Source organism: Oreochromis niloticus, linkage group LG23 (genome assembly GCF_001858045.2).
Source record: "Oreochromis niloticus isolate F11D_XX linkage group LG23, O_niloticus_UMD_NMBU, whole genome shotgun sequence".
Taxonomy (NCBI): Eukaryota; Metazoa; Chordata; class Actinopteri; order Cichliformes; family Cichlidae; genus Oreochromis; species Oreochromis niloticus.
The window spans coordinates 20231566-20247212 of record NC_031986.2 but is presented as its reverse complement, the minus strand read 5'-3'; the positions used below and the strand labels follow the sequence as shown (position 1 = coordinate 20247212).

The window sequence follows — 15647 nt, the reverse complement described above, 5'->3', positions numbered from 1 at the left end:
CAGGATAAGGGTTACATGTTCATGTCTGTGGGTACCAGTCAAGAGGCGGGCAGCAGCATTTTGAATGAGCTGAAGACGTGCAAGAGACCCTTGGCTGACTCCAACATAAAGTGCGTCACGTCGAGAGAGAGAGAGAGAGAGAGAGAGAGAGAGAGAGAGAGAGAGAGAGAGATCCGGCCCAATAACAGCACAAAACCAACACTTTTTTTTAATGGTTGTTTTCCAGCTAGTCAATCTCAAATAGTCCTATTTTTAACAGCCCGATTCCCCAGTCTGACATATAAGATCCATTTCTAATAGATGTCCAAAACCCACATTGTTCACCCTAATGTCTAAAACTCTGTGCTCTGTATTGATGGCCGCTAATTCTGCATGACCCAAATCTTTCATCTGTTTGTTTACGCGTTTTGTTACCTGGGATTTTGAGTATCCTTATTTGACTTCAATCCATTTAATGTTTATTCTGTTTCCTTTTACGACAGCCTTTTACAATCTGCTGTAGCAGGCTGCCAACTTAACTGAGCAAGCTATATTTATTTATTCATGCAGCACTTTTCAGAGGCACCACAGTCTCTAAGACAAGACAAAAATGTAAGCAAAGAACAGGACAGGATCCCTTCAGTTGAGCAAGTAACGCTGCAATATTGTGTTTAACAAATTTGTCATTAATCTACTTCTCTTGCAATTTCTAGTAGTTGTTTAAAGAAACTGGTTCACTGCCATGGCAAGAATTTAAAAAAAAAGCTGTGTGATTTAAACAATCACCAGCTACTTCACCAGGCAGACCTATTTAAATAGCTAATCAGCTTCCAGCCTCCACGGTCACTAGATCTCAGTCCAACACAGGACTTTTAGGATGTGGGGGAGAGGGAGATTATCATCATGGATGAGCACCAACTATATGATGCCATCATTCCAATATGGACCAAAATCTCTGAGCAATGGTTCCAGCACCTTGTTGAATCCATCCCATGAAGAATTAGAGAAGCTCTGAAGATAAAAGGGAGTCCAAACCCAGAACTAGTGGGGTGTTTCTGCCCAAAATACTTGAATTGACTGAGCTGATACAATATACATGTGCTGCAAGCAGGCTGGATCCAAGCATTCTTATCCATTCAAGCGACCTCAGCTCTGCCTGTACAACCTCTATAAGCGTCCTCATACCTTAATATCGGTTTATATTTGTTTATCTGTAACAATGCAGTGATTCATCGCGTTTCATAAAGTGATCAATCTTCCCGAAGGCTTCACCAGCCACGGCTTTATTTACTTTCCTCATCTGCATTCCAGTGCAGGCCTCTGTTTGAAGCTCAGGTAAATAAATTCGCCTTGGCTTTGTCCTTCTTCGCGCCCGTCCTTGTTTGTTCTTTGTTTTCCTCTGCGTCTGACTGTGCACACCTGTCAGCAACCACCAACACGACTTCCTTCTAAATCACTCTCACCTCGTCTTTCACCTCATTTCCTGCTGCCTCCATCATTCAAATCTCTGTCTGTCCTCACCTGCTCCCTCCACGTCCCGTCTAACCTTTCATTCATGTGTTTTAGTCAATGTAACTTTCACACTAACAAATTGCTTCATAGTAGTGTTGCTAATCTGAAAGCATGCACCTATGCGACAGTCACAAACTATTTAATTCACAATGCACATACAGCTGCTGTAAAAGGATGTACACATCAGTTAAACAAATCCCCTCCTCTTTCACCTCCTTCCCACGCCTCCTCTCTCCTCCCTCCTCAGGCGGTTCTCGTCCTCTCCATCTCAGGGCAAGTTCAGTCCGGTTGTGGAAGGTTTCTGGGTCAGAGGTGCTTATGTAACCCTTGTCTGGGGAACTTTACTCTCCTATTCATGAGCTCTCCTCTCCTTTTCCTCTTGCCTGCTTTGTTTCCCTTCTCGCCTTCAGTACCTCTAGCTCCCGTCCGCTCTCTCTCGATCACCTGGTTTGGGTGCCACTCCTTTTCCCACCCTTCCCCACTTGCGTCATTCACTTTCCTCCCTCAGGATTTAATTAATTGCCTCCCTGAGGTTATGAAGGGGTTGATAAAAAAACAAGAAAAAAACAAAAACTGGAAGTGAAAACTGGTTTGGCATGTTTGACAAAGTGCTCAAGACTGGAGCCAAGTACTAAAACATTATCTCTGGCTGCTGTTGCTCTGGATTTGACCTTTGATCTCTCTTCTCGAACGGCAAAGTAATTTTGTAAAGTGTCAGAACTTTTCTGCATAACGTGGAAGCACTTTCACATTTTAGGAATTTAACTCTTGTCCCAAAGGTTTTTGCTGCAGTGATGTGCTTGGATTAGAATAAAGTAAACAAGTTAGTCGAAAGTTCAAAATACAACTCTGAAACTTCTTAATGAACATGCATGTAATGTAAAAACAGTTAAAAATAAACATATGAAGGATATTTGTGGCTTTAGGAGCAACTTGTGCAGAGTAATACAGTCTCCGCAATATTGCAGGGAAAACATTCACAAGTCTATTCAAGAAACCAGAAGCCAACAAGCCTACGGTGCTGAAGTCGACTTAAACTCTGTGGGTGTAGTCGGTTAGTACTTTTGTTTCAGTGACTTTCCCTGGATGCACACCTTCTACACAGTATAAGGTGGAGGCAGTGCAACACCCGACTGCTAAATTTATTTCTCTATTTTACTATTAGGTAACACTTTATAATACAATTGTGAAAAAAAAGTAAGTTAGACTTGGCTCCAACATTATAGGGTCACATAGGCCTGAAATTTTGAGGATTCATTTTCTCTTTGGTAAATGGTAAATGGCCTGTATTTATATGGTCCTTGTCACATTCATACTGATAAAACAAAAGAACAGTTGAATAATATAGTATCTGTCATACACATCAACATAATGCTATTACATGAAAATAAATAAATAAATAAATATGTAAAAAAGACCAGATTAATCCATGCCACAATACAGTCAGCGCCCCAAAAAGTACAGCATATTTACAATGCAAGATGGGAAATTACCATCAAATTGAACAAGTTACTTCAAATTACTCACATTATAATTTATCTTCCCATTCCTGTAAAATACAATACAATTTTATTTATATAGCACATTTAAAAACCAGAGGTTTGCCAAAGTGCTTCACAGAACCAATTAAGAGCAATAACAGGTACAAATACAAATACACTGACAGGTGGGAGACATAACTAACCAATAATACACCAGGCACAGTAGGCACACAGTAGGCACAAGCCAAAAGGCTGAAGGTTAAATCATTATAAGCATTAGTCAGAGCAAAACGATAAAGTACAGTACACTTACAAATGCGGGCTCTAGGTAGCCGGGAAGGCTAGGCTAAATAAATACGTTTTTAATCGAGATTTAAAAGATTGAATTGAATAAGGGACACGCGAATAGCTTGAGGGAGATTGTTGCACCCTACCTCTGGAACAGAGGCGAATGCGCGGTCACCTCTGGTCTTAAGCCGAGATCTAGGTCGCATCAGGAGCCTTTGGCCTGCCCGTGATGCCCACCAGATGCTCAAGCCTCATTAAGAGGACATTATGGTCCACCTGAAGTTGTGCAATACCTAAATTTAATTACACAGGTTGTTGATCAGGGTAGTAGTGAGGGTGTGCTGGGAACGTCTAGCAGAGGCCCCAGTCCGCGAGATCTTCAACGCACACCTCCGGCAGAGCTTCAACAACATTCCGAGGGAGACTGGGGACATTGAGTCCGAATGGACCATGTTCAGCGTCTCCATTGCCGAAGCTGCTGCATTGAGCTGCGGCCGCAAGGTGGTTGGTGCCTGCCGTGGTGGTAATCCCCGAACCAAATGGTGGACACCAGAGGTGAAGGGAGCCACCAGGCTGAAGAAGGAGTCCTATCGGGCTTGGTTAGCCTGTGGGACTCCAGAGGCAGCTGACAGGTATCGACAGGCCAAGCGGAATGCGGCTCGGGCAGTGGCTGAAGCAAAAACTCGGGTGTGGGAGGAGTTCGGAGAGGCCATGGAAAAAGACTTTCGGACTGCCTCGAAGAGATTCTGGCAAACCGTCAGGCGTCTCAGGAGGGGAAAGCGGTGCTCTACCTGCACTGTGTATAGTGCTGGCGGTGCGCTGCTGACGTCGACTGAGAAAATTGTCAGACGGTGGAAGGAATACTTCGAGGACCTCCTTAATCCCACTGACACGTCTTCCGAGGAGGAAGCAGAGTCTGGGGATGAGGGGAATGACCCGCCAATTTCTGGGGTCGAGGTCACTGAGGCAGTTAAACAACTCCTCGGTGGCAGAGCCCCTGGTGTTGATGAGGTCCGCCCCGAGTTCCTGAAGGCTCTGGACGTTGTAGGGCTGTCCTGGTTGACACGCGTCTACAATGTTGCGTGGAGATCAGGGGCAGTACCCCTGGACTGGCAGACCGGGGTGGTGGTCCCCATCTTTAAGAAGGGAGACCGGAGGGTGTGTTCCAACTACAGGGGGATCACACTCCTCAGCCTCCCTGGGAAAGTCTATGCCAGGGTGCTGGAAAGGAGAGTTCGTCCGTTAGTCGAACCTCGGATACAGGAGGAACAATGCGGTTTTCGTCCTGGTCGCGGAACACTGGACCAGCTCTTTATCCTCTCGAGGATACTTGAGGGTGCATGGGAGTTTGCCCAACCAGTCTACATGTGTTTTGTGGACTTGGAGAAGGCATTCGACCGTGTCCCTCGGGGTGTCCTGTGGGAAGTGTTGCGGGAGTATGGGGTGTCTGGCCCACTGCTACGGGCCATTCGATCCCTATACAACCGTTGTAAGAGTTTGGTTCGCATTGCCGGCAATAAGTCGGACTTGTTTCCGGTGGGTGATGGGCTCCGCCAGGGCTGCCCTTTATCACCGATTCTGTTCATAATTTTTATGGACAGGATTTCTAGGCGCAGCCAAGTGGCGGAGGGCTTCCACTTCGGTGGCCTCAGAATCTCATCTCTGCTTTTTGCGGATGATGTGGTTCTGATGGCTTCATCGGGTGGGGGCCTCCAGCTCGCACTGGAACGGTTCGCAGCCGAGTGTGAAGCAGCGGGAATGAGGATCAGCACCTCCAAATCTGAGGCCATGGTTCTCAGCCGGAAAAGGGTGGAGTGCCCACTCCGGGTCGGGGATGAGTTCCTGCCCCAAGTGGAGGAGTTCAAGTATCTCGGGGTCTTGTTCGCGAGTGATGGGAGAAGGGAGCCGGAGATCGACAGACGGATTGGTGCTGCGGCTGTAGTGATGCGGACGCTGCACCGGTCCGTCGTGGTGAAGAGGGAGCTGAGTGTAAAAGCGAAGCTCTCAATTTACCGGTCGATCTACGTCCCGACCCTCACCTATGGCCACGAGCTGTGGGTAGTGACCGAAAGAACGAGATCGCGGATACAAGCGGCAGAAATGAGCTTCCTCCGAAGGGTGGCTGGCCTATCCCTTAGAGATAGGGTGAGAAGTTCGGCCATCCGGGAGGGGCTCAGAGTAGAGCCGCTGCTCCTCCACATCGAAAGGAGCCAGTTGAGGTGGTTCGGGCATCTGACAAGGATGCCCCCTGGGCGCCTCCTGGGTGAGGTGTTCCGGGCATGTCCCACCGGGAGGAGGCCCCGGGGCAGACCCAGGACGCGCTGGAGAGATTATATCTCTCGGCTGGCCTGGGAACGCCTTGGTGTTCCCCCGGATGAGCTGGAGGAGGTGGCTGGGGAGAGGGAGGTCTGGGCTTCTCTGCTTAGGCTGCTGCCCCCGCGACCCGACTTCGGATAAAGCGGATGAGGATGGATGGATGGATGGATGTTGATCAATGGTCATGAAAGTCTGCATATTAATGATCAAGGAACTGACCTCACAGCCCATTGTTCATTCAGTGGGCAAGGTTTAGTTATTGTGCAAATGTACTGTTTATGAGGTCGGGGAAACCTGCAGTCAGCTGAGACTGAAGAAGTCACTTGGATGAGTGATGAAACGTTTCTCCCACTGAAAACGCTACGTCAGATCAACAGAATCAACATTTTGGGGTTAATTACACAGTACTTTAATATATTTACAGTATAAAAATCATAATCATCATAATTTAGTGTGAGTCACCTACACAATATTTGTATGTAAATATAATTACATTAATATTTGAAATAAAGTTAAACTCTATTTAATTACAAGAAAATTACACCCTTAGCCTTATTATATATAGTGTTATTATTAGAGATGGACCGATCCGATATTACGTATCGGTATCGGTCCGATACTGACGTAAATTACTGGATCGGATATCGGTGAGAAATTAAAAATGTAATCCGATACATTAAATATAAAAAAAACACCTCACAAAACTTGCGACACGGCGTAACTCGGCTCATAACCGTAGCACGTCGGAGCAGTGTGCTCACGTGATAGAGCGGCTGTGTGTATTTGTAGCCTCGCTACCCAACCAGCATTTCATCTCCGAGGAAGTTATCCCAGAGAGAAGTAAAGCAAGTGTGTAAGTTCATCTCTGAATGTTTGTAAAGCATTCCCATGTTAAGCTTAACAACCGATATATGGAGCGACTGCCTCTCTCTCTCTCTCTCCCTCACCTTCCTGCAGCTACTTCAATCGTGAAACTGCTTAACGATCAGCTGATCGGCTTTTCTGTCGCGAGTCCGTCTCTCTTCTTTGTTTTTGGCCCACTTTGCACCAGAAAGAGGAAACCAGCGGCGGAACAACAGCAGCACCTTTAACCTTGATAAGCTGTTGTTAGAATTTATTTAATATTACTTTCTACACCAGGATCCTTTTCTACGTAGCTGACCGCTGGTAACTGTGCAGGGGCGGATCTAGCAAAGTTTAGCCAGGGGGGCCGATAGGGCATTAACAGGGAAAAGGGGGCACAAAGACATACTTTTCTTTCTTATTCTCATTTAAAATGTCTAGCTTTTAATAAATAATTATCTGAATCTTACACCCAAAGTTTTAATCTGATGTAAAATGTATAGAAGTCCATTACTGCATATAGTAACTGTTAAGTCTAATATACCCTAGTAAGCTATAGTACTTTTTCCTTTGGGAAGATACCATCTGTGCAGTCTGCAATTCTGTTGAAGAAAGATGTTGAATCTATTTAATTATTCTTGAAAAATAATTTAATTCTGTGCATTTTTTTTCACCCTGCATCAAATTAAAGTTGATTACATCGATTAAGCATCATGACGTGGAGGGTGGGGGGTGGTTCCCTATTTTTTTTTGCTGGGAGTTTGCAACCCTATTAGTTAGGTTGCTTAATATTTCTGTTAAGTACTCTTTAAAATACCAGAATAGGGAGGATGGAGTAGGTTTAAGTTTATTAGATTGATCAGTGTTGCTGAACTATAAAATAATTTTGGGTGCAGTGTATTTTTTACATACAGGTATAACAGAATAGCTTTAGTGTTATTGTTTATTTAAACTTGAGTATGAACTTATACAAAATGCAGCAAGATATTAAAAAACAGTTTTATTGATTAAAAAACACACTATATCGGATTCATATCGGTATCGGCAGATATCCAAATTTATGATATCGGTATCGGACATAAAAAAGTGGTATCGTGCCATCTCTAGTTATTATATACTACAGTGTACCCCTGTGAAGTCGCGGTTCAAAGTTCACGGCCTCAGTCTCTCGTGGATTGTTCTTGTTTGTAGAAACCCTTGCAATTTTGCAGAAAACGCAAATATCCTCCATAAATTGTTTTTTTTTTCGTGGCAATATCTATTTTTTCATGCATTTTAATGCTAAATTATTGAGAATCAATTTACTAAATAAATAATAAATTTAAATTAAGTAAATCCTGTTAAATGTTCTGTTCTGTTAACAACACAACTTGGGGGAAATACCTTTGTACTCAGAGGCGGTAGGTTTCAAAGTAGCCTATCCGGGAGCGTTATTCATCTCCCCCTATTGCATCAGATGCAGTCCACCATTCCCACATCATAAAAGTTTACCGCGTGTAGCTATCTTGAGTGTTTCGCTTCATGTTTTCATGTTTTTTATTTTGTTCTTCTTAAAGCCCTGAGATGCCACATATTTAGGGTTTAAACTATAACAACAGTTTACTTTGGGATTTCTTACTCTTTGCTTTATTAAGATGTTTTATGTTATGAGATTTGGTTCTTCTAGTGTTGATGAGTTTAAGGTTTCCCCAGTTATGTCTGCATTTGCTTGCCTTCTGTGTGTCTTGCTCCCCCTCTCTCTGTGTCTTGGTTTAGCTGTGTGTTAGTTGTTTCCATGTTTTCCTCCTTGTGTTTCGTCCTTGTCTCCCCTGTCAGTCATGTGCATCCATGTGTGTTCTCACCAGCCCGTGATGTCTCTCGTCCTCTCTGTGTCCCTTGCTATTGCCTCAGTTTCTCCCCACGTCCCAGTGTCAATCTCGTGTGTCTTAGTCTGCGTCTCAGTGTGTTTCCTGTTTTATTTTGACAGTCTCTCATCTCTTCAGTGTGTTCAGTTTCGCTTCACCTGTAACATCAATTCTATTTTCCCCATGTTCACGATTGCATGTGTTCAGTATTTTAGTTTTCCCAGTTTAATTCTAGTCAGTTTCCTCTGAGTTGCCTTCTGCCTTTTGTTTTTCATTTTTCTTCGGCCTCAAATAAACGGCAAATTCTTCTTTAAGAATCCAGTTTGCCTTCCTGCTTCTGCTTTGGTGTTCTCACTATTCTGAACTCCACCCGGTCAGCAGCTGCTGATCATGACATTTATAGGCATTTTTTTTCACAACATCCAAAATGTGTGGTTTTTCACAGTTCGTGGTGCTCGAGGAGCATAATCCCCATGAATTTCAGGGGTTGACTGTAGTATAAAATTTATAGGAACACATCCATAGAAACCAACAACCAGAACTCCTCCTGGTCCATCACATTGCAGTGCTTTAAGTGATTCTGCCTTCACCGCTGTCAAACGCTGAGCAGGTAAACATGTTGTCCTACTCACTTTCCCCCAGGGAAGGTGTTTTTAAAAAAGAAAAAAAAGGATAAAAGAAAAGTAATGGAAAGGCTGGACAAACACAGCTGTGAGCATGTGTCAAATCAACAAATCCTGATCCTGCCGGACACAAATCGGAGACTAAGTCCACAACGCTCTCTCACCGAGCAGCTCACAACAGAAAGCTGTGAATTAGGAGGCAGAAAAGAACAAAAAGCAAATGAGAAGAAGTCAAACAAACATAAGAACTGTTCCCACCTGACCACCTTATAGTCAGCTGATTTTTGTTTATTTTATTTTTTTTCTGCACAATAACTTTAGTACATTTAATGAAGCCATGCAAACTTTAACCTTCATACTATCGATATATTCAGACTTACAGATCTTCATTCTTTCCTATCATTCTCGAGTCCTTATACCTTACGGAAGAGGATTAGGGCCACTGGGGGGAAAAAAAAAAGTGGGCACATCTTTTTTTTCTTCTTTCCAGAATTCTGAGAAAAAAGTCAGGATTCTGTGATTAAAGTCAGAATTCTGACTTTTTCATCAGAATTATTTTTTCTCAGAATTCTGACCTTAATCTCAGAATTCTGACTTTTATCTCAGAATTCAGGAAAAGAAGAAAAAAAAAAAAGACGTGTACACTTTTCTTTTCTTTTTTTCCCCAGTGGCCCTAATCCTCTTCCGTAATACCTTCATACGAACAGGAGCCACATGAAATTATCGGGGCTGAAAATCACATTTGAGCGGTCTTAAAAATTGCATCATCAATTTTACATCCAGTCCAAGCATCAAAACCTAAAGCCAAAATCTCACAAACTCTCAGAGTTCTTCATGTGGGAGAGGAGGCCATATTTGCCCCACAGGCTGACCTTCTTCTCTCTCCCATTACTTACTAATATGAAAATATCGGATCAATTTTCAAAGCACAGTCTAAGCCCAGCAAACTGAGCAGCACTGCCTCATGACAGCATTAAACCCTGAATTTTATAGCAGAAATAATAATGATGGTATGTTTTCAGGTTAATGAATAATAGATGGCGAAATAAACAAGTTCAACCTTGCTAAAAGCGAATGCTGTTTTGTGGGGGGGGGTTTCTAGAGGGGCAGAGGTGCATTTCAATAGAACCGTAATGAAGCAGTCGCAAGGAAGAAGACGACAAATAAATGTGCAGTAGATTCAAAAAAAATAAAAAGGGAAAAAAAAAAATAGGATTTCAGCCACTCATACACACTCACAGCGCTCGCTCTCTCTCTCTCTCTCTCTCTCTCTCTGTCACACACACACACACTCCCACGATTTTATTTTATCCCCTATTCATCCCAACATGTCATATTAATAATAATCTTTTGGCAGAGGATTAGCGGGTCATTGCCCAGTGACCCTGCAGCGTGCGTGTGTGTGTGTGTGTGTGTGTGTGTGTGTGTGTGTGTGTGTGTGTGTGTGTGTGTGTGTGTGTGTGTGTGTGTGTGTGTGTGTGTGTAGAAACAGTTTTTTAAATGTGCATCATTAAATGTGATCATCCTCTAGGAAATGGAAGGAAAAAAAAGGCATAACAGACCACAGACAGAGGAATTTCTTCATCTGCTTTTGTGGGATTCAACAAAAACAACAACCACACCGTTCTCCTCCTCCCACCCTGCTTCCTGTCTGTTGCTATGACAACGGCGGGATGCTGACAGACAGCCGACACGGGTCCTGGTCCGAAGCCTGACCAATAGAAGAGCAGCTTAAACTCCCATAGCAACAGCAAGAGAGCCAATCAATGGCCTAGTCTATTCCCCCTGAATGTGTTCCTATACATTAGAGTGTGTGTGTGTGTGTGTGTGTGTGTGTGTGTGTGTGTGTGTGTGTGTGTGTGTGTGTGTCTCCTTGTTGTGAGGATATAAATCCATTCATGCAACCACTATGAGGATTGGACTTCTGTGTTCATAATGAAAATAATTAAAAGCTCTCTTAATGAGAAGATCTGAGTATTCAGGATATAAGTTGTACATCCGTGTAACATCCTCTGAATTATAAATAATTATAAACACAATACTCCAGGATGAAGAGCCTCAGTGAACCCAAACTGATTTTTTTGTGTTTTGTCTGTGAAAAATACACAGACAGGTGAAATTGCAGGATTAAAAATGGATGCTCGCCAATCTTCAGATTTTAGTTTACTTGGGTCCTTGGTGGACAACACAACAAAGTTTTAGCTGGCAAATACATCGCGTTTGCATTGCATTTGAACAACTGTAGGTATCCGTACGTTTGTGCAGATAACCCAAGCAAATACAAAATGCAGTCTTTAAATGATTTCACTAATTTCCTGTCTTGTTAAATCATGAATTAACTGTTATTAACCATATTTTTTTTTTTTTTTGTTAAACAAAGCTCAGTTCAGTTTCACTAACCACACCGAGGCCTGCTTACTGGTAGATCTGTTGAATCAAGAAATCAGAAGCAACACTTCTAAAGAACAGATCTAAAGAAACAGCTGAGAAACAACGTCAGTCTGGAAAAGGTTACAAAGCCACTCTTGAGTCTTTGGGACTCCAGTGAACCACATTGAGAACCATTATACATGAATGGAGGAAACTTGGAACAGTGGTGAAGCTTCCCAGGAATGACCAGCCTGAAACATCACTCCAAGAGGGCATCAATGCCTCATCCAGGAGGTCACACAAGAACCCAGAACAACATCTAAAGAACTACAGGCCTCAGTTGCCTCAGTTAAAGTCAGAGTTCATGATTCAGGTGCCAAAAAAATTATGTAAAAAAAATTTTCATTTATTAACAGTGAGAAAGAGACTGGGCAAAAATGGCCTCCGTGGGAGAGTTCAAGGAGAAATGCTGTTGTTTCTGTCTTGGATGCAGTTTACCCTCGTGCTCCTGTCCTTTCATGCAATGAAAGTAAAAGTAATCCATCTCATTAGGACATTACATTACTTCGTTACCAAAAAATGTAATGTGATTACACTAATATGTTAATCTGGAACACGTCACATCCAACACTGGTGCTAGGTGAAGAGTGAAGTGCTTTATAAACTCCAATCTATTTACCTTGGCCTAAAGTGGGACAGGGTAGAACAGCAGACTAACCTTAAACTTCATAGTGCAGTTTTGGTTAGTTACATGAGTTAACCAGCATAACAAACACATTTTTAGATAATAAATGTGACTTGTGTGTATTCAAAAGCAAAACCTGAAAGAAAACAGCCGTTTCTCAAGATAAAAAAATGAAAATTGTGAAATTTAGAAAGGTGTAACAGTTACTGGGAGTAACAAATGCACTGGTGCTTGTATCCACTTTTAGAAAGACTGTTTCAGTTATCTGCTGCACTAAATATGCACATAGGTGATGCCTACAGTCTCATAGTTCGTGATGTTTTCAAACCTAGATTTTTCTGGGTATGTGATGTAAGTGTGCATGTTTTTTTTTGGGGGGGGGGAATTTAACACAAGCCAAATTATTATATAACACCCTCCACACTGCACCGGACGTACTGATGGTTTTCAGTCAGTTTCTAAAGGACACTTGATGTTTCGGAGTGTTTTTATAATTATTTATCGCTTACTGCTCTCAGTCTTGTTAGCTGCCATCTCTCTGCTGTCAACCGTTCAACAAAAGGCAACAAGCATAACCCGACTCCTCACCTTCAAACAATGAAAGAAGCGAGGAAGGTTTTAAAATGCGTCTGCTTCCTCAGTCACCCTGCTTCTCCATTGTTTTTTAAATGCGGCTCAAGTAGGTCTAATGTTATTCTCTCGCTCTCTGAAGCTTGATGTGAATTCACTGAACAGACCCTACTCGTCTGCATTTAATGAAACACTTCTGTAACCTTTTGTTGCAAAGCGATCGGGTCGATCCATCGGCCGTGTTAGGAGGACAGGAAGAAACACATAAAAGTCTCCAAACAGAGAAATCAGTCCCTGCTTTACACAAACAATCTGGTAAAAAAACAAAAACTCTGTTTGTTAATCAGTGAGTTAGAGACTCAATTCGTTCCCTACGCTGACATCATCAGTCTGAACTCGAAGCCTCCTCATGAATAAAGAAACTGTGGCTATTAATAAACAGCCTGGCTGAGAAATGCCTGCTGCATGCAGTTACGCTACAGCTCAGCTCCTTTTCTTTCTACATTTAAAAGAAAAAAAAGATTCTGGGTCATTATCTGCTTTCACAAAAATCACAGAGCACCTATTTGCACTTTCCAACCTCATACCAAATTTGCATGTAGACCAAGCCTATGTTTGAATTCTGCAGCATCGAGTCTGCAACTGAGAATAAAGCATCAAAGAATCAAAACTAAAACGGCCTTTTAAACATTAATTTAATTACATACTGAATTATAATCCATCAGACTCTCTCTAGTCTTAATGATGGAGCTGTGATATTGATCAAGTCTGTCAACTCACACAGATGGCAATTATTCCGGATTTCTTTCCTGACTACAAATCGGGTAAACTTTATTAATATAGCAACTCTTTCAGTCCTGCTGACAAAGCTCACACTTTTAATAATACATTACTCTACAGTCCTTTTCCTCTCACACACAGGGCAGTGTTGCTTTCAGTCTATATAGCGTGTTCAACCTTTTTATATATTTTTCTCACATTATAATTTCACCTTCTTTTTCAGTTAAAAAAAAAACTAAAAGAAGGTTTGGTGAGGATCCTAAATGCAGGACGCAAAGGCAGAGTTCAAAAGCAACCACTAAAAGTTCACACATAAATACAAATCAGAGGGAAAACAGAGTCCAAGCTATCAAGAAACAAAATCCAGGCAGCAAAGGAAAAATGGCTATGATGTAACAAGGAGCAACGAGAGACCGAGGCAATGCATACACAACGAGACACGGAAGGCAGTCAGGGGGAAGGTGGAAACACCTGGGGAACCAGACACAGCTGAAGAAATCAAAGACACAGGAAGTAGAGCTCAAAGCAAGGACTCACAAAATAAGACAGAGAGACTCCTAACAGAGAGGCCTCGACATAACCGCAAGATACGAGAAGACACCAGGACGGCTAGACCAAAACAAAGAGTCAAATATTAATAACCAATTTACCATCCAGAATACCACATAACAAGATCACCAGCTGAAAATCTTGAAGAGTAACAAGGAAACTCAAAGTAAAATTCAGAAAACTTCAAACATAACAAGACCCACAGACAGCGACAGCGGCACGCCGAGATTAGATGCTACCGCACCAACAGGAGAAACGTCGCACGCCTGGTCGGAACTGTTGTTATTGATGCCTGCTCTGTTCTGTGAGGGGGATGTCCTGGGACAGAGCCTTCACAAATGTAAGCGTCTGCAGTTCAACTGTTTACAGATTTTTTAATTATTTTTTTTTAAAGGAAGTCTGTTGTCAGAAGATTAAAAAGGAGGAGACGGGATTCATGCTGTACTCATGCATCTTAATAAACTCTGACACAGAAAAGTCTGCAGGGATGAACCTTAAGAAGAAATAAAGCTTTTTAGCTTTTAGCTTTCATTAGAAACGTTTAGTTGTAAATGGGGGGGGGGGGGGGGGGGGGGGAACCCATTCAGGACTATGTCTGACATTGAAGGATTTCAAAGAATCTAACACACTTGACATTGATTTTTATTTTATTTTCTGTCTTCTTCGCCTCATTTTCCTGTCAGTGTTTTGTCTCACTACCTCAGTACACAGAGGGTTGTGTAGGTTTCATAACTCTGACTCATAAAATCTGCTCATGTTGTGCTGATTTAAAAATACTTCTGTTGTTTTCCCACCTCTGACTATCTGTGCCTGCTTCATTGTTGCTGGTTCATACCTGGATGTCAGCAGCGCGTTCACGTATGTGTGTTTGTTTGTACTCACTGACACACTCGGCTTTGTTAATCCCCTCAGGCGAGGTCTCCAAGCCGGTCAGAAGGCTGGGCTTCAGCCAGTAAGAAGCCAGAAACCCAGATGACCTCAGCAGTGCCTGCTTAGCCATATGTTTACAGCGTGCAGCTATAGTGGCCTTACTGCATTAATCCAGTGTTCTAGAGAGCTGGTCTGCCGGAGTGAGAGATCACTATGCTTTCGGTGGCAGTGAGATCCAGATAAGTCCTGATAATGAGGCTTTTTCTTTTAAATCCCACATTATTAGCTGTGGTTTGTATTTATTTGTTTATTTTAAAACACAAACTCACTTCATCACTTTATCCAGACTAGAAAGACTTATAGGCCTAAAGTTTAATATATTAATGTTATCATTAAAAATGAGATGTTTTAGTTTTTACTGAGGCTTCACACGTGACGTCATGCTAACAGATTATTTTGGTTGCCTGTAGTTTTCATGTTTGTCTGCAAATACTCACTAACTACTAGCCAAGTGGTGGCAAAACTCAATAAAGTGCAATGCAAACTGAAAATGGAGATGGTTTACCTCCAAAATAAAAGTTGTGCCTCCGCACTGCGAGTTTCAAAAGGCGCAACTTTTACTCTAAAGGTGAACCGTCTCAATTTCCAGTTTGTGTTTCGCAGTTTCACTACAGCTCAGAAAGTAGCTGGGCAGTATTTACAATTAAGTCCACCACTTCTAGTCAAACTACAGCTACAAAAATATGCTAGCAACCAATGGAGTCACTAGGAGGTTTTTGCCAACCTCCTTGTGAGGTTGCAATTTTCCCTACAACTGACATCAAGGCCCTAGAGACTGGTCTGTAACCATCACTTCATCACCATGACCTTGCCTGATTCTATAGTGTCACATTAATTCAGTTCAATTCAGTTAAGTTCTACTTAAATGCACCAAATC

The 15647-nt window shown here is 42.4% G+C and overlaps 1 protein-coding gene across 2 annotated transcripts in view; it reads right to left on the bottom strand.

The window, feature by feature from the left end:
* The window catches only part of tmem198ab (transmembrane protein 198ab), a 40717-nt gene that overhangs the window by 6910 nt on the left and 18160 nt on the right, over window positions 1-15647 (bottom strand). The gene's annotated exons all lie outside the window — the stretch shown is intronic.